This window comes from Spodoptera frugiperda, chromosome 21 (assembly GCF_023101765.2).
Source record: "Spodoptera frugiperda isolate SF20-4 chromosome 21, AGI-APGP_CSIRO_Sfru_2.0, whole genome shotgun sequence".
Lineage (NCBI taxonomy): Eukaryota > Metazoa > Arthropoda > Insecta > Lepidoptera > Noctuidae > Spodoptera > Spodoptera frugiperda.
Window position 1 is genome coordinate 860,416 of NC_064232.1, and position 22,766 is coordinate 883,181.

The 22,766-nt window shown below is 39.2% G+C and overlaps 1 protein-coding gene across 3 annotated transcripts in view; it reads left to right on the forward strand.

Annotated features, from left to right (window-relative positions):
- The window catches only part of LOC118280449 (uncharacterized), a 50,687-nt gene that overhangs the window by 5,043 nt on the left and 22,878 nt on the right, over window positions 1–22,766 (forward strand). The window lies entirely within an intron of this gene.

Here is a 22,766-nt window from a genome sequence, read left to right on the forward strand (position 1 = left end):
ATTATATGTTAAAGATAATTTACACGTATAAAACGCATAAATTCAATTATCATTATATTCTATAGTTTATATGTAAATATAAATATTCATATGGTAATAAAATATGATTGAATTTATCGTCCATTAGTCTACGGCTCATAAAATGCAACCGCCGAACAAGAGGATTCATGATTTCCGAGAATTTTTTTTTAAGGGGGGGGGGGTTATCTGGTGACGACGTAAAACAACGCTTACGTTGTGTGAGTGAGGTTACTGGAGGCCCAATTACTCCCTAACCAATCCCCGATTCCCCAACAACCCTTAAATTCCTAACCTCCAAAAGGCCGGCAACGCATTTGTAACACTTCTGGTGTTTCGGGTGTACATGGGCGGCGGCGATTGATTACCATCAGGTGATCCGTCTGCTCGTTTACCGGCTTATATCATAAAAAAAAACATGACTTCTTCCGCCTTAGGTGAGGTGAGAAGTAGTGTCAGACTCTAATTGAGTAAACACCACCCCGTTCCTACTCCTGCTTTGAGCTGGAGCCTCGATAATTCGCTAGGTCGTCTACAGCTCCTTGTCAATTTCAGAAATCCTCAATAGTTAATGTCATGTAGACTAAAGTGATTTCTGGTATATAAAATACTTGAATCATCAGCAGCCCCTGACAGTCCACTGCTGGACTATGAACCTCCTCGACATAAAAGGGGTCTGCCATTTTCCACGCATGGAAAGCGGGTTGAAGATTGCAGTTTAAAAAGTTCAGTAGGTCTACTCCGGTTCTCGAATGCGAAGTTTCGTTTAATCTTCGGCCGTAGGTTTTATTGATTTACTAATGAAATTACTTCAAATCAAAACCTATTTATTTATTTTCAATTCATTCGTTAATTTTTGTTCACGAAAGTTCGCAATAAATGGAATTGTAGTACGAAATCTTTTTTTTCAGATTTCGTACTTTTCGTACTTTTTCGTTGAATTAGAGTAGACTTAGTAGTTCCTTAATCCGATATTACGTCACCAATGTATATTTCTAAACCACGTGAACAGAATATATATAACATTGAATTATATATTGAGTCATCTTTTCAATAATCTTATCGGAATCAAGGAAAGATACTAAGATTGTCACATGGGTGATATTTATATTTGATAACAGTCTAAACTGTAAGCTTTTATTTTGTAAACACCTGCTTTTTAAGGATATACAGAAAATCCGGGTATTTTATTGAGTGGGGAATACCATCCAATGGCTTCTTCCGTCTTGGGCGAGGCGAGAGTGAGTATCAGACTTACTGACTACAAACCACTTCGTTCCAACTGCTGCTTTTCGAGCCGTCGGTAAACGAGCAGACGAATCACTTGATTGTAAACAACAAGCGCCGCCCATTGATATTCGCAATACCAGAGGAGGTACAAATGCGTTATAGTAACAACGCAAGCGTAGTTTCACGACTGTGTCCTGTGAGGCCATGCTTTCATTATGGTCGAACCATTCGTGGCGATATTCGAACATACTTCCAAGTATGGCGAAGCACTCGTCTCGGTCATAGTTTAAGTCTTTCACTGCCAATAGAAAACTGTTGAAGGCAAATCCTTCAATGTGTTAAATTAGTCTGAAGTTAGTTTTTTTCTTCTTGCCCTTATTCCAAGTTACTTGTGGTCGGCACAATGTGTATCTGTCCATTCTCCCCTATCAGAGGTCGTCAGTGACAATTCTTTTCTCACACAAGACAAGATTTTAAAACGAAAATGTTATGATGACGTCAGGTTTTGGCCAAAAATGCAAATTTTATTCGTTTTTATTTCAAAATCGCAATTTTTGCTGAATATAAATAAAGTTTAAGTGTCAAATGCTTTAAGTTTAATGGATTTAACATCGACGGACATGATTGAAACCGTGTGAGTGAGAATTCCGGAGCACGATATCTCTAGCTGTACGGGTGTCCATTGGCGAGGCCGATTGCTTACCATCAGATGATAAGTCTGCTCGATTACTGTTTTATCCCATATAATCCCTAACTATTCTAAAGAAACTACTTTTCTATAAAGTTCGAACTTTAGGCTATACGATTATCAGTCATACAAACGCCTTGAACACCGTCGCCTAGTGGCGAGTCTATCTGTCTTTTACAGGCTAAATTTCGGGGAGTGTGCTCTGGAATTGCATAATTTGGTTCCTCCTGTTACATTCCGTGATTCCATCCATATGTGGTTGATATTCTTCCTCACCGCACTTCCCGTTTCGCTTCATCTTTCATATTGCGAACAGCTAAGGAATGGAATTCCCTCCCCGCATCGCTTTCCCGATTCGTACACTACCGTAAAACGGGGTGAATAGAAACAAATCAGGGGTGAATATTAACATTTTGTTGTGTTTTCACGTAATTTATTTAGAACTATTTACACCATTTTAATATTTTTTATTAATTCATTATTAAAACCAAAAATGATCTATTAAAACCAAAAACATGAAAACAAACTAATAATCCTAATAAAAAATTGTTTCTATTCATCCCCTGAGTTTCTATTCACCCCATTTTACCGTATAGGGACTTTCAAAGCAAAGGGTGAACAGGCATTATTTGAGCTTGCGTACACCACCTTAAATCTCATCGTTGCTTCCCATCAGGCAAGATTGAGGTCAAAAGGACGCGAATAAATTTTCGTCAAAAAAAAAAAAAAACGCCCAAAGCTACGTTATCTTCCTTAAGTGAGCCACAACAAATGGTACGGAAAATCCAAAATGCTAAATAGTCTATTTTTATATCTTATTGCTTCGATTTAAGGTTTATTTATCTGCAGCTGAGTCAGTGACTGATGACTGAATTATATTTTTGGGTGTTTGATTGAGGTGACATAATCGTCCAATGACTTCTCTCGCCCTTTTGAAGCGAGAGGGAGTGTCAGACTCTTACTGACTAAACACCACCACGTTCTAACTCCTGTATAGATCTAAAATCCCGGTAAACCTTCCGTTAGTTCAGTTTGACAGCAACTATGATTTATTTTCTTATATAATATATAAACAATGTAACCAAGAATTGTATTGTGAACCTGATTGAAAAATAGTAACCTATGGAGTTTCTTGCTCGTCCTTCTCCATTGGAATCTACACTTTGGAACGAGCAAATAGAGCAACTAGAGGATTGACCAATAGACAGACATTTTTAAAATTATTTTATTTACTTTCACGTTCAAAAGTGTCTTCCTGGTTTATTTTGAGTAAGTAGTCAACTCGGACCACATGCCTACGGCCCATTTGGGACGAGTTGGGGAAAATAAAATAAAATAATATTTTTAGTGGTCAACTCGTCCCACGTCACTACCACAATGAGATAAGGTACAGTCAGTAGCAAAAGGGTTACTGTGGAAATAATAAAGTTCTATTACTTTGTTGAAAACAAAAGATTTTCTAGGAACTTCATTCTATCTATGTTATCATTTACTTCATAAGTGACCATAGTTTAAGCCACACATGTTTACTATTCTTAGTAATTTTGGTAAACACATGAATTTGTGCGATTGCTAAAAAAAAGTAGGTAACAAATTATTTAACCGACACTAAAAAAGAGGTTCTTACTTAATCAGGATTTTTTAATATGAAATAATCTATGAACAAAACGAAAGTAAAGAAAAAGACTATAAAAACATATTTTTAATCTTGTGTTGCTAACTGTACCAAACATTGATAAAGTTTAAAAATCCATACAAAAAAAATAGTGGGACGAGTTGACCACTAAAAACTTAATTTATTTTTAATTTCCCCAACTCGTCCCAAATGGGCCGTAGGCATGTGGTCCGAGTTGACTACTTACTCTTTATTTTAAATGAATAATTGTAGACTTTTCCTTGTCTCAAAAATACACTGCATTTTAACTGGTATCTATAATAATATCTGTTTGTTTGTTTGAACGTGCTAATCTTCGGAACTACCGGTCCGATTTGAATAATTCTTTTTGTGTTGGTTAGTGCATTTATCGAAGAAGACTATAGGCTATAAAACATCACGCTATGACCAATAGAAGCCAAGCAGAGTGGGTGAAACCGCGCGGAAGTAGCTAGTACATAATACACAAGTTGCAACACAGCTGTGTTGCTTCGGCCGGGGAAGTACCACCCTCTCACAGCGTAGCAGCGCGAATTGATGACGTCATATAAATGCGTGCAGTCCGATAAACAAGAGTTTTGCATCCGGAACTCCAACCCATTTTATATGGCGATCTCTTTATGGAGATTCCCAGAAATATAATGAGTAATGACGCGATTGAACAGGGACGGCTATGTAGGTTGTATAGCTTCGTCCCTCTTGCACTGCTCAATGATCGACCATTCTGACACAATTGTAATAGCAGACTAAGGCCCCAGTTTCCTACCCGGTCGGTAACACAATCGTGCTATCTCTTTCTTTTTTTATAAAACGTTGCCCCACACTAGGATTTTCTCCTGTGTCGTGGGTGCGTTTACAAACATACAAGTTCACATACGGATCACACAAAGAGTTGTTCCGTGCGGGAATCGAACCCGCTACACGTTGCGTGGCAGCCGGTTGCCCAGCCACCGCACTGACCGTGCAGGTTTAAAACCTACCAACGGCAAGTACCAATGTGACGTTTTTCGAGTTATATGTACTTTCTAAGATTATTTAGACACCACTGACAAACGGTGAAGAAAAACATCGTGAGGAAACGTATTTTTTTTTTGATGGGGGAAATTCATCCAATGACTTCTCGCGCCTTGGTTGAGGCGGGACGGAGTGTCAGACTCTTACTGACTAAAAACCACCCCGTTCCTACTCCAGCTTTGAGCCGGAGCGGATCGTGAGGAAACCTAGGCTTATAATTATAAGTTTGAAATCGCCAACCTGCATTGAGCAAGCGTGGTGATTAATACTCAAACCTTTCCGTCCGAAAAGAGGCATTTGGTCAGCAGTGGTCACTTACAGGCTGTTGATGTGATGTGTGTGTTTCATCGTATGATTGAGGTAACAGAAATGTCAATGCTAGCATTTCCAAAGGCCAGCAACGCACTTGTAACTGCTTTAGTATTGCGAGTGTCTGTAGGCTGCGCCTTTTTATGATATAAGCCGGTAAACGAGCAGATTTATCACCTGATGGTACACAATCGCCGCCGCCTATGGACACCCATAACACCAGAAGGGTTATAAGTGCGTTGTCGTCCTTTTGGGGGGTTAGGAACTTAAGGGATGTTGGGGAATCTGGGAATATTGGGTAGAGGGTAATTAGGCGTCCGGTAACCTCAGTCACACAACGAAACACAACGCAAGCGCTGTTTCATGTCGGTTTTCTGTGACGCCGTGGTATCACTGCGGTCTAGTCGGCCAATTCGCACCGAAGCATAGCTCTCCCACACTTAAATTGACTACTTACCATCAGGTGATCCGAATACTCGTTTGCCGCCCTATCTTTAAAAAAGTAATTCCCATACATTTGACATACTTTGTTTGACCTACTTTTTCAAATTGATTCGTTTATTATCTGTTATGTAGGTAGTTTAGTTTTTGTAATCGGAAGCATCGATATATTATAAATACCTACTACCTTCAAAGTTAAACATATCTATTTGAAACTAGGTCACTATACTTTTAAGCTTGAATATATTTATATGTAGGTATAATAATTATCATAGTACCTACTTCATTATACAATGTGATAGGGGCGAGACTTCTAACCCGTTAAGGCTGAGTTCTACACCTAATTTTATCAACAAAAGTCGGGGGTCGAAATGGTCGAATCCCCTCCCCTAAAAGTTATGGCTATTTTAATATTTTTTTTACTTTTTTTAATATCAATGGTTGTATGCGTCGTAGAAACAAAAAAAAACGACTAACGGTACCTAATAACCTTGGCTAACTAATTCATTACTTTTTTCATATGTTTGATAATGTTTTGGTGAGAAAAAAAATCATTTGTGAATTATTTTTACCGAAAAAATCACTATTTTTCAATATTTTCAATTAGGGGTTCAACCCCCATATTATTATTTTTGTCGATAAAATTAGATGTAGTACTCAACCTTAACGGGTTAGAAGTCCCACGCCTATCACATTGTATATGTACCTACATAGTATAAAACAAAGTCGCTTTCCGCTGTCTGTCCCTATGTATGCTTAGATCTTTAAAACTACGCAACGGATTTTGATGCGGTTTGTCAAATAATTAGATAGTGTTTTTTTTATGGTAATAAGCTGGTAAACAATCGCCGCCGCCCATGGATACTTGAAACACCAGAGGCGTTACAAGTGCGTTACCGGCCTTTTGGGGGTTAGGAATTTAAGGGTTTTTGGGGAATTGGGAAGGGGGGTAATTGGGCCTCCGCTAACCTAACTCACACAACGCAAGCGTTGTTTCACGTCGGTTTTTCTATGAGGCCGTGGTATCACTCCGGTCGAGCCGGCCCATTCGTGTCGAAGCATGACTCTCACACACTTAGGAAAAATGTCTTAGATACAGGATGTAGAGAAAAGGTTTTTAGTGTCATTTTTTATTGAATTAAAGTACTATATGAATCACTTATAGCACGTTTTAATTTTATTTTATTTTGCGTACTAAAATGCAAGGAAAATGATTTATATAAAATAATATATTTTATATCATACTTTATGAAAATTGCAAATGTATTGTTGCATAGCCTTATCAACCTGATTCATGAATTATTAATTATTTGTATTATGTTTTATTACTATTAGTAATAGTCATATCAATTATATGGTTAGCCATTGTTTTTTGAAAATGAATGGAATTGGATAATAACAGGGGAATTCCTTAAAATCGTTTGTTTTATATTAGTTACTCCCGCGCAGTTTCATTTGCTGCTCGACTCCTATTGGTCGTAGCGCAATGGCCAATAGCCTTCCTCAAATAACAGACTATCCGACGCAAAAATAATTATTTAATTCGAATCAGTAATTCCATAGTTAAGTGCGTTCAAACAAACTATTCAGATTTATTTGGGTGTTGTGGTCGGCTCGACCGGAGTGATACCACGGCCTCACAGAAAACCTACGTGAAACAACGCTTGCGTTGTGTTTCGTTGTGTTTCCTTTCCAAACTGCCCAATCCCCATGGACACCCGAAAAGCCAGAGGCGTTACAAGTTACAAGCCAGCTTTTGGGAGTTAGGAATTTAAGGGTTGTTGGAAATCGGGTTTTAGGAAGATTGGGAAGGGGGTTAATTAGGCCTCCGGTAACCTCACGTTGTGTGAACAACGAAATACAACGCAAGCATTGTTTCACGTCGGTTTTCTGTGAGGCCGTGGTATCACTCCGGTCGAGCCGACCCATTCGTGCCGAAGCATGGCTCTCCAACATTTTACTCTGTAGATTCTGGTACACATGAGTTTGGATGTTGAAAAATCAGTCTTCTTGTAACTTATAATTTATAAAATTATGCATACAAGCCACGATTGATATAATTAATTAAAAATTATTTTTTCCTGCAATTAATTCATGGAAACAAACTCTATTCTTGGTAATAATTATAATTTGGAAATTCTGTTCTGTTAATTTTAATTACATATTAGTGTTTATGTTTATGATTTAATTTACCTGCTCCTGTGTATCATTACATTTCGCAGAAATTAATTATTGAATGTAATATTATTGTTATTAAAATTAGAATTGTTATTCAATATTGTCGGGCTGACAATTTCTCAGTTAATGCCTGTCTGTTTAAAAATAAAACGAAACTACAGCATTCTGCGATCATCTTAGAAGGATTCCCGAGGCTTTTTGAGGGGGGAAAAGTCATCCAATGACTTCTCCCGCCTTGGACGAGGCGAGTGTCAGACTCTTACTGACTAAAAACCACCCCGTTCCTACTCCTGCTTTTCGAGCCGGAGCCCCGGTAACCAGCTAGGCAGTCCGCAGCTCCGGGTCGGTATCAGCCCTATTGGGTGGTCTGATGGATCTTTGAAGCATGTGCGGAATGCGGTGCGGGTTTTTTATGTTAAATGGGCCGACGTTTGGCCGCTATCTCGCATGATGGTAATGCGGCCTACGATGGAGCACGTCTGCCCATAAGCAACTTATTCACTCGGGCTTTGAAGACACCCAGGTTATACCCATCAGGAAACACAGACTCCGGCAAGGAGTTCCACTCCCTAGCAGTTCGCACAAGGAAGCTTGAAGCGAAGCGCTTCGTGCGAGTGTAGGGGTGGAAGCAAGAGTAGGAACGGGGTTGTTTTTAGTAATAGTCAGTAAGAGTCTGACACTCCCTCTCGCATCACTCAGGATGGGACGAGTCCATCTATAATTTTACCCTAAAAACCCTAACTATAGTATTATTTACTCCTAAGTCGTCGTTGTCATCAATTATTAACAGTTCGTGACAGTCCATTGCTGGACTATGGGCCTCTTCTACATAAGAGGGGCTAGCCATGTTCACGCTTGGTAGGTTTGGAGTCCGCAATTTAAAAGGTTCAGGTTTATCAGAGAGCGCTGCTGTTCGGTCCCAATAACACAGAAAGCGGGAGCTTTCTGCAGCACTGCCGACATTGCTAAAATTCATAAATAATCTTCAATTTCAAAGTAAATCATGATTACTACGTAATAAGTAAATTACTAAGTATTAATGTTGGATTTGCTTGTCATATTTAGTTAATTTAACAGGGATTTACTTGCCACGTTACCGCTGTACGCACAAACGTCAATTAACTTTTTGCTATATGTATTTAATTAAGTCGTCTTTTGTATTTCGTTCATGAAAATATAAGCTTTTTACCAGGTCGAACTGTAACGACTATGTTATAAAATCTAAGAATCTGAATTACACACACTTCTAATTGTTGTATCGTCATGAAAAATTGCATTTAAGTATGTGTAGTTAGTAGATCAGTAACTGTAGCGTAGCGTGCCTTGGCCCCGTATAAAAAAATTGTTTGGGGCTCCCTGTTTTCATATTTCTTTGAGGTGGAAAATCATCCAATGGCTTTTCCCTACCCGTCTCTCAAGCCTCAAAGACTACTGCTGCTATAACAGTGAGCCTATGTTTGGGGACCTTATGATGACATTAATTTACTTAAAGTTGCTGCCAAATTTTGAACGCATGCTTCATGCGAAAAATAAAACTGATTATTTGGACTGTTGTTAATTTTTTAAATGATTTTTTTGCTTACTCACGTTGCCCTTGGGCTACGTTTAATTGATACGGCAGATACGGGGCTAGCTACGACCCTGGTGTAAGTTATATTATGTGCGATCTGCTTACTTGAGGAATATTTTTGTCAAAAGTCAAAGCATTTATTTCAATTAATCCTAAATTAGGCACTTTTGAAACGATTTTATTGTTTATTTTATGTCCATTTACATTATTGAACAAAGATTATGATTTAGATTAGATGACAATACAATATTATGGTACCATCGAACTGGGACAATGGTGGAATTGGAAGGTGGCTGATGGAAAACATAGTTTTTTTCGATGATCGATTTTTGAGTTCCTTATGTACAAATAAGTTGATGAAGCGAAAGAGATGTGTAGCAAATGGCGAATCAATGGCAGAATCGTAGCAATTGGCGTTTCATTGTCTCTGCCTACCCCCATAGAAAATAGGCGTCAGGTTATGTATGTATGTACAAATAAGTTCGGTTTTTTTGAGGGGGGAAATCATCCAATGACTTCTCACGCCTTAGGCGAGGCGGGAGGGAGTGTCAGACTCTTATTGACTAAAAACCACCCCGTTCCTACTCCTGCTTTTCGAGCCGGAGCCCTGCTGGGTAGTCCGCAGCTCCGGATCAGGCATCTGCCCTACTCGGCCCCATCTGTAAATAAGTTCGGTTAGTGCATCTTTTATGCAATTAACGTCATCATATTATGTCAAGACGGACATGAAACCGCACTCGCACGGCGTAACAATAGGTAGAATCAAAACATAACTGTAGTTTCAGACACAGCAACTTAAAATATTGTTGTTTGTATTCAAAAAGTAAGATTAGATTATATTTCTCGTGATAACGGTGACTCATTCATATTACCTTTATACAAATATATATATGTTGTACATCTAAACATCTGAATTGATAAGTCGTGATATATTTCTAATCGCGGGTTACTCATGCAATTTTTTATCTATACTTTTATCGAGTTTGTTCGTTTAGAGCACAGCTGTTTTCGAGTTAGCAACACAGAGATGTACAATGTTGTGTAATATGTATATTGTATCTACTATCACCATATGACCCGGTTTTACAGAAAAAGAAATGGTTGATAAAGGTTTTGTAAGAGAAAATCGCGGTTCATAGAGGGCGCTCTCGCCGGTTTTGAGCCGATTGGCTTAGTAAAGTATACAATTTTTTTTTGCCTTTTCGCTTTTCTAATCTATCTATCTAGTCTACGGGGTAGTTTGTAGTCAGTAAGAGTCTGACACTCCCTCTCGCTTCGCCCAAGGCGGGAGAAGTCATTAGCTGATGTTCTTCCCTCAAAAAAGTATTGTAGGTGATGTTGTATGACTATAATTCTCTTTAACTGTATTTATTGTACTGTCAAATATAAAAAGAATTAGAGCGATTAGCGCTCTAATCGCTCGAAGTAGAAATCCGATTTGAGTAATTCTTTTCGTTCAAACCTTATTCATCCTCAGTAATCACACTATCTGTTGATGAAAACCATGCAGTAATACGTCACGTGCAGTACCTGACGATAAATATTGCACATCGACCTTTGGAAAGACAATCGACAATCGGCCAAGTCAATGTGTATATTGCTCATGATTATGTCAAGCTAGAACTAGTCGAGCACTCTCCTCGTAGGCCCAATTCTCTCTCTTCGTGAAATCGTAAATTTTCCAAAAGGTTGGCATCGCACTTATATCTCCTCTAGTATTACTTGTGCCCATTTGTTACTCCTTCACGTCAAACGGTTGAAGAGATCGAGATGAAATTTGGAACAGGGGTAGATTATGGTCTGAAATTACACACAGGTCTCTTTATCCCACGAAGCCCCTGGTAGAAGCTATAATACATAGGGATTGCTTTTTTTTAAGAGGGGCTAATCATCCGATGACTTCTCCCGCCTTGGGCAAGGCGCGAGGGAGTGTCAGACTCTTACTGACTAAAAACCACCCCGTTCCTACTCCTACTTTTCGAGCCGGTAAACCCGCTAGGTAGTCCGCTGCTTAAAATCACAAGAATTGCTTGCCTTCCGTATATATGCGATAATTTGAACTTATAATATTGTATTATTCATGTAGATAAGCTCCTTATCTTCCGTTACGATTGAGTTATGACATTATATACAAAATCATTATGTATTTGTATGTAACTATGTAAAATATTGATGTGTATGTCTTATCTTTAAGTTGATATTCTTTGTAGCTAATTTAGTTTTGTTAAATTCAAGATGTACAAGTCCCCTATTAGAGACTTTGCCCGCGTTCCCGTGGAAGTAAAAGTGTCTTATGTGTTATTCCAAACCGTAATCTACCCCTATTCCAAATTTCATTCCGATCCCTTCAGTAGTTTTTGCGTGAAAGAGTATTATAAATGCCAAAGTTTATGAGTAACACCCATACTCATAAACTTTGGCATTTATAATATAGTAAGAGTAAGATTTTGTATTTTTTTATGGGATAAGCCCGCCACCTGTCCTATCTACAGTTGATACAACCATGAAAACACCGGAACATTGAAGTTCGAAGTTTTTGTATTATGTATTGATAGGGTATCAATAACATCAACGCTACTCAATTTTAAGATCCTTTCAAATGTAGTTCTGTCACTATCAATTCTTTATAAAATGACAGAGATAGCACAATATTTAAGTACAACTTAAAATTGAGTAGCATTTCAGTATTCGGGCGTTATTCTCATGAAGCTTAACCTTTAAGAACATTTCCAAGTATCCAAGGAGAATTTACAAGGAAATGACAGAAATGATTCGCGAAATATATTATGTTGATGTTGACGAGCTCCGTCACCGGAAAAAACTAGTAAGTTTAGTTTATCCTGATATGAATTCGTTAGTGTAATTTCACTATACTTCGGTTATATTTTCCTCGTCCAATATTGTTCGCTGTGAAAACCCATGTCAATAACAGTGAATTGACACTGATTGGCTGATTTTTGGAACATATAATGACTGGACATCTACACTACATGAGCTGCTGTTTACATGTGAACATTAGCTCATGACGATACCTAAATACGTGTGTCGCCTGGACAGTCAACCTCGCTACATCCTTGTTGACTGGACATCTACACTACATGAGCTGCTGTTTACATGTGAACATTAGCTCATGACGGTACCTAAGTACGTATGTCGCCTGGACAGTCAAGCTCGCTACATCCTTGTTGACTGGACATCTACACTACATGAGCTGCTGTTTACATGTGAACATTAGCTCATGACGATACCTAAGTACGTCTGTCGCCTGGACAGTCAAGCTCGCTACATCCTTGTTGACTGGACATCTACACTACATGAGCTGCTGTTTACATGTGAACATTAGCTCATGACGATACCTAAGTACGTGTGTCGCCTGGACAGTCAACCTCGCTACATCCTTGTTGACTGGACATCTACACTACATGAGCTGCTGTTTACATGTGAACATTAGCTCATGACGATACCTAAGTACGTGTGTCGCCTGGACAGTCAACCTCGCTACATCCTTGTTGACTGGACATCTACACTACATGAGCTGCTGTTTACATGTGAACATTAACTCATGACGATACCTAAGTACGTGTGTCGCCTGGACAGTCAACCTCACTACATCCTTGTTGACTGGACATCTACACTACATGAGCCGCTGTTTACATGTGAACATTAGCTCATGACGATACCTAAGTACGTGTGTCGCCTGGACAGTCAACCTTACTACATCCTTGTTGACTGGACATCTACACTACATGAGCCGCTGTTTACAAGTGAACATTATCTCATGACGATACCTAAATACGTGTATCGCCTGGACAGTCAACTTCGCTACATCCTTGTTGACTAGACATCTACATTACATGAGCTGCTGTTTACATGTGAACATTAGCTCATGACGATACCTAAGTACGTGTGTCGCCTGGACAGTCAACCTCGCTACATCCTTGTTGACTGGACATCTACACTACATGAGCTGCTGTTTACATGTGAACATTAGCTCATGACGGTACCTAAGTACGTGTGTCGCCTGGACAGTCAACCTCGCTACCATCAGTTGACTGGACATCTACACTACATGAGCTGCTGTTTACATGTGAACATTAGCTCATGACGATACCTAAGTACGTGTGTCGCCTGGACAGTCAACCTCGCTACATCAGTTGACTGGACATCTACACTACATGAGCTGCTGTTTACATGTGAACAGCAGCTCACCTAAGTACGTGTGTCGCATGGACAGTCAACTGTCTACCACCTTTATATTTTACAGCCTAGACTGACTATAATCTCTTTTTCAGTCATGCTTACTAGACATATTAGAGTAACAGGATAAAGCATACAAAAAATTGGTTTTATCAATATAAAAAGCCACTTAAATAAATCTTGTCTGTTATCAGTTGTAATATTGTGACGAAAATAAACGCACAGGTGGTTCTCTGAGTCACCCGTTACCTCATATGTTATGATAGGGCCTCGATATACATAGACGTCTTATCTCCTACAAAACATTGATATATTTAAAACTTATATTTCATTATAATCCCCCATTACCTGATTGGTTGCGCAGTAAAGCAGATAGACATTATGATTAGTTTTTTGAGGGGCGAAAATCGTCTAATGATTTCTTTTGCCTTGGGCGAGGCGAGAGGGAGTGTCAAAATTTTACTGACTAAAAACCACCCCGTTCCTTCTGCTTTTTGAGCCGGAGCCCCGGTGAACCCGCTAGGTATTCCGCAGCTCTGGATCAGGCATCAATCCTAATGGGCCCTATCTGTGGTGGTCTGATGGCTCTGCCTTGAAGATGGGCCGCACGCACGGGTCTGGTTCTGGTCGGGCGGCGAGCTACCCTTGCTCGCCGTCCGCAGACCCGCACTTACGGTGGCCGGAGATCGTCCCGCGATCCCCGACGCCCGGAGTGATGATATGGCCTATGTCCAGCAGTGGACGAGAACAGGCTGATGATGATGATGATAGGTTTATCATCAGATTCGACATACAATAGATATTACAATTTGGAACACAAAACGTATCATTTACTGACGAGCCGTATCAGAGATAAACGCAGTCATGTAAATAAACGCCTTCAGCCTTTTTTATATCAATACTAACTTTTGCCTGCGGTTTCGCTTGCCTTTTCAGTCTGCAACGTTGTCTTAGGTGCTGTTTGATCCGGAGCTGCGGACTACCTAGCGGGTTTACCGGGGCTCCGGCTCAACGGGCAGGAGTAGGAACGGGGTGGTTTTTAGTCAGTAAGAGTCTGACACTCCCTCTCGCCTCACCCAAGGCGGGAGAAGTCACGTTTGTGATGTTGACAAAAGTAAATAATTATTTAAAAAAAAGGAAAATTCGGTTTCGTACCTAATTTTATTCTTTTGTCAGCTTCAATTCAAGGAATTTGTTTTATGTATCAACATCTTAGAAAATTCGGTTCGTATACTGCTGAGAATGTCAATTTTGTCACTACACTTTGGAACGAACCTAGCTTCTGCTTCTGTCGGACAGACTATTATTTATTTGTTGACATTTCAAAAACTTATTGCCTTTGACGTACTGACTGCCTTGTTGGTCGAGTGGTCGCAAGTGCGACTGCCGAACAAGGGGTCTCGGGTTCGATTCCCGGGTCGGGCAAAGTATAACTGGGTTTTTTTCGGATTTTCGAAAAAAATCTCGGTAGTAGCACGGAGTCTGGAATTGTGTCCAGGATATGGCAATAGGCTCACCACCTATTACATGGGACTTATAACACGAATGGTGAAAAGTGGGTGTACATTGTATAGCGGCATTACGTGCCGTAATGTGAACCTCTGCCTACCCCTTCGGGGATAAAAGGCGTAGTGTGTGTGTTACTTTTACATGCGGTTTCGCTTGCCTTTTCAGTCTGCAACATTTTGTTTACGGTTCGATTTCCGCACGGAACAACCTTTTGTGTGATTCAGAAATAGTTGTTTCGAGTCTGACTGTCATGTGTATGTGAACTTGAATATCTGTAAACGCAGCTACGATACAGGAGTAAATCCTAGTGTGGAGCCACGTTGTTTTTTTTAAAGAAAAACAAAGAAAAGATTTGACTTATCTTAAAAATGTAGCTTAACTTACTTAACTAAACTTGTCAATGTTCAAATTCGGTGTAGTTGTTACGGAGTTATGACCATACAGACATATCTGCATTCTTTCAATCGTCATTAGAAAAATCGTGTTTTTAAACCCTACAAAATCACCCTACTCAATTCTTTCATATTCTCAATACATTTTAAACTTACTTCTTAATAATAAGTTGCCAAAGAATCTTGTGAAAGCTAAAAATAATCTTGTGAAAGCTGAAAAAGATAAAGCCAGTAAATATCTTGATTTAGCTCATGAGATTGTCGACATGTGGGATGTAGATTCAGCAATCATTGTGCCGATAGTCGTATCTGCCAATGGCTTCATAGCCAAAAGCCTCGACCAACACCTGAGTAGGCTAACTTTAGATGGTTGAGTCGAGGGCCTGATGCAGAAGGCAGTATTTCTGGACACGGCGCGTATTGTCCAGAAACTCTTCTCTCTTGAGCCCTGACCGCCGGTAGCTTGGATTTATCTACTTTGGCTATTGCTTTTTATATTTTTAAATGTTTTTTTCTTTTTAATTTAATATTTAAAAATGTAATAATGTAACAAGTATAATAAATAAATAAACAAAAAGTTCTCAAACATAATCTATCCCCCTTAATCTTTTTAGGGGAATTTCCCCTGCACAAAATAATATTTTTTAATGAAATTCTTAGTATTAGGATACCTATTTAGATAGCCTTCGTTGGTGGTGCCTACTACCTATTACGATTATTGATTAAATAATTGTTACGCATTGAAAAACGTTAACTTATCTCTCTTTATTTGTATCCTGTTCTTTAGGCAAAATAAATTTAATTATTTTAACCTACCATTCGTGTTAGTCATGCTGAAATTGTCAATGAATTCTGTATCTTTTTAGTTCATTCAAATTTTTAGTAAAAAAGTCTGTTATTTTGAAAAATCTATTTTGTTGTGTGACATATTAAATAGCTAACTTTCAAATAATTATTAATCGGTTTTGGAGAAAATAATACTCTATTTAAAAATAAAATGTTGCCCCACACTACGATATTTTTCCTGGGTGGGTGCGTTTACAAAGATACAAGTTCACATACACTTGTCACCCCGACCCGAAAAAACAATTTATGGATCACAAAAAGAGTTGCTCCGTGCGGGAATCACAGTCGCTACACGTTGCATGACAGCCAGTCTAGGTGTCATGTGTATGTGAACTTGTATGTTTGTAAATGCACCCACGACACAGGAGAAAATTCAAGTGTGGTTGTCCCATGTTTAAAAAAAAAAAAAGTTTATCAGACATCCCGCCGGTAGAGAGTGGTAATTGGCAATGTAACAGACCACAGTATCTTTATTATTTTTTTTATGGAACACACGTATGCTCGCATACGTATCACCTGATGGTAAACACCACCGGACACTAGAAACACCAGAGGCGTTACAAGTGCGTTGCCGGTCTTTTGGTGGTTAGGAATTTAAGGGTTGTTGGGGAATCGGGGATAGGGAAGATTGGGAAGGGGGGAATTGCGCCTCCATCTCTATAATTATATGATTTATTTATAAAAATATAACATTCGAAGTTTCCTGTTGTTGTGATATATGTATGTTATTGTTAGTCCGTTTATCTATGGGAAATACCAGTTTAAAATCGACGTCAATGAAATTAATTTTGCGATCCAATTAATGTGACAATATGAAGAATTTAATGATGATCTTTAAATCATTAACGGTTTTAGAAATAATTGGGTAGTATCCTCGATCAAAAATAAATTATTACAACTTCTCAATACAATAAAATATTCGAAAATAATCACACTCTCATTCATAGATTTGATAATTTACTTTATTTTCGATTTTTTCTAGTTAAATTTCTAGAAATGCTGAGTCTGCTATTTGACGAAAAAATCTGATGACGTCATAATAGAGTATTTCATACAAAGTTCATAAAAAATATAGTTTTTGATGTTCCAAAAAAGGTATTGAATTTGACTAGTAGGAAACTAGCGTATTATAATATGGAGCTAAGCGCAACTGCCGTTTGTGATATGGATAACACAATTTTAAGGCAAATTCAATGAAAACGAAATGTTCTTGTACATGCATGTCTATAAGCAGGGGTAAAGTAATTTTGAGATGCTTGAGGGTATTTTTACACCAGAATTGTGCTATGCTCAATTGCCGTCGATGCGTTTGGCTTCCTCCAATCTTATTCTTTGGTACACGTAACATAGCACTAGTGGAAACGGACTCAGCTAAGCTATGTTTTTTATATGGAAAGATGCGTGCTATTGATGGCTTCCCTACTATCGATACATCGCAAACTCGAGCTTCGCATCTTCCTCGCACAACTACATAGCTTAGTATAAGAACAGCTTTGCATCATTTCACGTGAATTAATTTTGGTGCAGTTTCGCTTCCAACCTCGCGATGTGTAGTCATTGGGGGAGGACTGTGGGGGGCAGTGGACAGTACGTGGCTGATTGTATGATGATATATAGGGACAGCCCTCTTCCATTCGATTCCATTCTCACATAGTTGAAGCAATCGAAACAATGTAACCATGTATTGTATTGTGAATCTGATTGGAAAGAGTAACCTATGGAGTTTCTTGCTCGTTCTTCTCCATAGGAATCTACACTTTGGAACGAGCAAATAGAGCAACTAGAGGACTGACCGACAGACTGACGTTATTAATATTATTATATTTGCTTTGACGTTCAAAAGTGCCTTTCTGGTCTAATTGAAATAAATAATTTTGACTTTGACTTTGATTCGGTCAAATGCTACAATTCTATGGGCCTACCCTGGTTCTCGAATCCGAAGTTTCGTTTTACTTTAATCACTTAAAATAACGTTTTATTTTTAATTTCATATCAAAACCTATTTATTTATCTTCATTTTATTCGTTCATTTTTGTTCACGAAAGTTCGCAATAAATAGAATTGTAGTATGCAATCTGCGAAGTTTCGGACGAAACTTCGTTTTTCTTTGAATTAGAGTAGGCCCCCTGGCCTCTTTCGCTTGATCTACATTCCGATTTAATTCTCTTTATGCATGCTTGTAGACAAACTAACGGATTAGTTGAAGAACTTTCGTATAAACATTATAATATGAAGGATTCATTTATAATATACGTTTCGAGGAAAATGGCGCATTTTAAATATATTACATCATTTAGAAAGAATTAAGGAAAATGGCCACACACCTAACATATTCTAATGAGGCATGAATAACGTCTTTTTTCACTCTCCTGCTCTGTTCCTAATTGGCTTAGCGTGAGCATATGACCTTCGTAAAGGATAGGACTGTAGATGCAAAAAGTATCACTCAAATCGGGCCAGTATTTCCTGAGATGAGTGTGTTTAAATAAACGAAAGCTTAAACATGTGGGTGGTCTGACGTAATTCGTACATATTATGTCTTATTTCCTTAAGTATAGTATTACTAAATATTAAATAATTATTTGTATTAGTCAAAGGTTTTAAGTATTTGCTAGTATCTTGTAGTCTTTACCATTCTTCTCTCAGCACTCCCCTACACTCCCCTAGTGTTACACAGCTTGCTACGTGCAGTGGTTACAGCTGTGTACAGTCTGTCACTCTCTCAGCACTCCCCTACACTCCCCTAGTGTTACACAGCTTGCTACACGCAGTGGTTACAGCTGTGTACAATCTGTCATTCTCTCAGCACTCCCCTACACTTCCCTAGCAAGCTACATGTCACACAGCTTGCTACGTGCAGTGGTTACAGCTGTGTACAGTCTGTCACTCTCTCAGCACTCCCCTACAATCCCCTAGCGCTCTGCATGTCACACAGCTTGCTACGCGCAGTAGTTACAGCTGTGTACAGTCTGTCACTCTCTCAGCACTCCCCTACACTCCCCTAGCGCGCTACATGTCACACTAAAGAATCACGGGTTACTCACGCATTTTTTTGGGGAGTTAGGAAGTTAAAGGTTGTTGGGGAACCGGGGATTGGAAAGATTGGGAAGGGGTAATTGGGCCTCCAGTAACCTCACACAACGCAAGCGTTTTTTCACGTCGGTTTTCCGTGGAGCCGTGGTACCACTCTGGTCGGGCCGGCCCATTCGTGTCGAAGCATGGCTCTCCCACACTTATATATATCTGTTTGAATGCTGATCTCCAGAACTATGCATATATTCAAATGTAACATTTATGGAGGAAGGAGTAAGGCTATAAAATATTACGCTACGATCGATAGGAGATGCTACGATCAACGTCTAATACAAGCCAAAGAGCTGGGGCCTTAGATTTTTTTTTTTGATAGTGGAAAATCATCCATTGGCTTCTCCCGCCTTGAGCGGAAGGGAGTGTCAGACTCTTACTGACTAAAAACCACGCCGTTCCTTCTCCTGCTTTGAGCCGGAGCCCCGGTAACCTTTTACGTAGTCCGCGGCTCCGGATCGGGCATCAGCCCTACTGGACCCCATCTGTGGTTGTCGGCCTCTTTGAGCTGGGGCCTTAGTCTGCTATTACAATTGTGTCAGAATGGTCGATCATTGAGCAGTGCAAGTGGGAAGGAGCTATACAACCTTCATAGCTGACTAAGGCCCCTGGTGAAACCGCACGCCGGTGATAGCCATTGATGAATAATTTTTTGACACACACACAAAACAGTTTTCTTTTAATCAAAACTGACCGATTTTCCTGAGGGAGGCGGTTTATGAATCAACCGTTGTTTTGTATGCGTCACGTTTGAAATCACGTGTTTTAAAAACATATACGACGTTATAAACGTAGTCATATTATAATATTATGACCGATAAGACCAAAGAACAGGGATGTCCCAGTAGTATCACTTTGTTTTGGCAGCGAAACTTTCAAAAAAAGTGTGGGAGAGCCATGCTTCGGCACGAATGGGCCGGCTCGACCACGGCTTCATAGAAACTGAAGTGAAGCAACGTTTTCGTTGTGTGAGTGAAGTTACCGGAGGCCCAATTACCCTTTCCAATCTTCCCAATTCCCGATTCTTTAACAACCCTTAATTTCCTAACCCCCAAAAGGCCGGTAATGCATTTGTAACGCCTCTGGTGTTTCAAGTGTCCATGGGCGGCGGCGATTGCTTACCAACAAGTGATCCGTCTGCTCGTTTGCCGGCTTATTCCATCAAAAAAAAAGATTTCCCATATTTTTATCGTTTTCTGTCTTTTTCTTCAATCAAATCATAATAATTGACTGCACGGTTGGTGCGGTGGCTGGGCAACTGGCTGCCGCGCAACGGGTAGCGGGTTCGATTCCCGCACGGAGCAACTCTTTGTGTGATCCACAAATTGTTGTTTCGGGTCTGGGTGTGATGTGTATGTGAACTTGTATGTTTGTAAACGCACCCACGACACAGGAGAAAATCCTAGTGTGGGGCAACGTTTTTTAAAAAAAAAGAAAAAAAAAATAATTGAGGATTATGTATGTAATCCTCAATTAATTATGGGGTTCCCTAAGAAAAGTAGGATACTCCGACTAGGCAAGGTGATTGTGACTGGCGGGCTTTCTACCCAACTGTTGTTCGTTAAGATTTTCTTTTCTATCCATGTTTATTCGCATGTAAACTTCACATGTGTGATGTAGGATTTATGACGTCATCCGTTGATTTGTTCGTCGATCGTCTATGTGCGACTTCTGTCATCTGTCATTTGTCATGTGTCGTCACAAGTCTGTCACTCACTTACTCACTCACTCACTCACTCAGTCCAGTAAAAGGTGAGTTTTAGCCAATTATGACCATATTTGGAAAAAATAATCGTGCTACCATTTGCCATTTTATTTTAAAATCATTTTATTGGGAATTATAAGTCCCAATTAATACTTTTGTAGTAAAATGCGTATGTAAAATTATTTATTATCCTTATTAAACATGACTAATAAAATAAAAGTTGTGTACTGAGTTTGTCTGTTTGCGGTTAAGTTGAAAACTACTGAACGTATTTTTATGCGATTTTCGTTAGGGGATAGAGCGATTCTTAATTTAGGTTTAAAAGAATTTATTACCACGGGCAGCTAGTAAATGCAGACGAATTTATTCTGAGAGTAATTTATTCTAATACTAGCTGCTGCCGGCGGCTTCACCCGGTTCCCGTGTGATGAAAAATGTGCCAATGTGTTATACTACCGGAGCTGCCAACTACCTAGCGGGATTACCGGGGCTCCGGTTCGAAAAACAGCAGTAGGAAGGTAGTAGGTTTTTAGTCAGTAAGAGTCTGTCACTCCCTCTCGTCTCGCCGCCGCCGCCTTCTCTGTCCCTATGTCCCTATGTACGCTTAAATCCTAAAACTGCGCAACGGATTTTGATGCATTTTAATAGATAGAGTGATTCAAGAGGAAGGTTTATATGTGTAATACATGCATAATATATCACCATTGCACACATGCGAAGCTGGGGCGAGATATATATCCCGATATTACTATACGATCAGGGCGCCTACTCTAATTCAACGAACGAACGAAAAAATTTCGCAGATTGCATACTACAATTCTATTTATTGCGAACTTTTATGAACAAAAATGAACGAATATAATGAAGATAAATAAATAGATTTTGATATGAAATTAAAAATAAAACGTTATTTCAAGTAATTCTATTAGTAAATCAGTAAAGCCTACGGCGGAAGATTAAACGAATCTTCGGATTCGAGAACCGGAGTAGGCCCCCAGGACCTTATTGAGAGAAATCTCCTAAGATCCACTTCATCGGGAGACGGGCCAAGCGGAAAACTAGTGACTCAAATTAATGTTTGAATTTAAGATATCTTTTTTATAAGTGAACAGCATATCTGCATAAGTTATTACACTTCAGACCAATGAGCCATAGGTCAAATATGTTTATAATAAAACAATGTATAAAAATGGACGTATAATTTTATATTAAGTGGCGTTATCATATCAGTGATAGGAGCGAAATTACGTCGCGTTCTGTGTCGTAGTATTTGTAATTATTACGGGTTTTGTTTCAATGAGGTGGTATACAGAGGTAGAACATATTAAGCATCTTTTCACCACCTCTGTACAATATGAAAGGCGTAGGACTTCTAACCCATTAAGGCTGAGTACTACATCTAATTTTGTCGACAAAAAAAATATATGGGGCGGGCAAACATATGAAAAAAGTAATGAATTAGTTAGCCAAGGTTATAAGCTACCCTTTGTCGATTTTTCTTGCAATGCGGGTTGGCGATTTCAAAATTTATAATAAGGAATTTTAAACCCAGGTTTCCTCACGATATTTTACTTCACAGTTTGTCAGTGGTGTCTAAATTAACTTAGAAAGTACATGTAACTTGGAAAGAGTCTCATGTCCTCTGGTGTTGCGGGTGTCCATGGACAGCGCTGATCGCTTACCATCAGGTGACTCATTTGCTCGTTTGCCACCTATTCCATAAAAAAGTCACATTGGAAGTTGCTGTTGGTAGGTTTCGGACCCGCACTATCATGCATGAGAAGCGGGCATTTTAAACCTTCGGGTCATGATGTCATTTGTTTTCAACCCATTTGACAGATATTGGTTTATTGTGATATGAACTATGTACTTTATTTGATACGACCTCCGATAAGCATTTCTTCAATCTGGGAATCCCCAATAACAGTAGC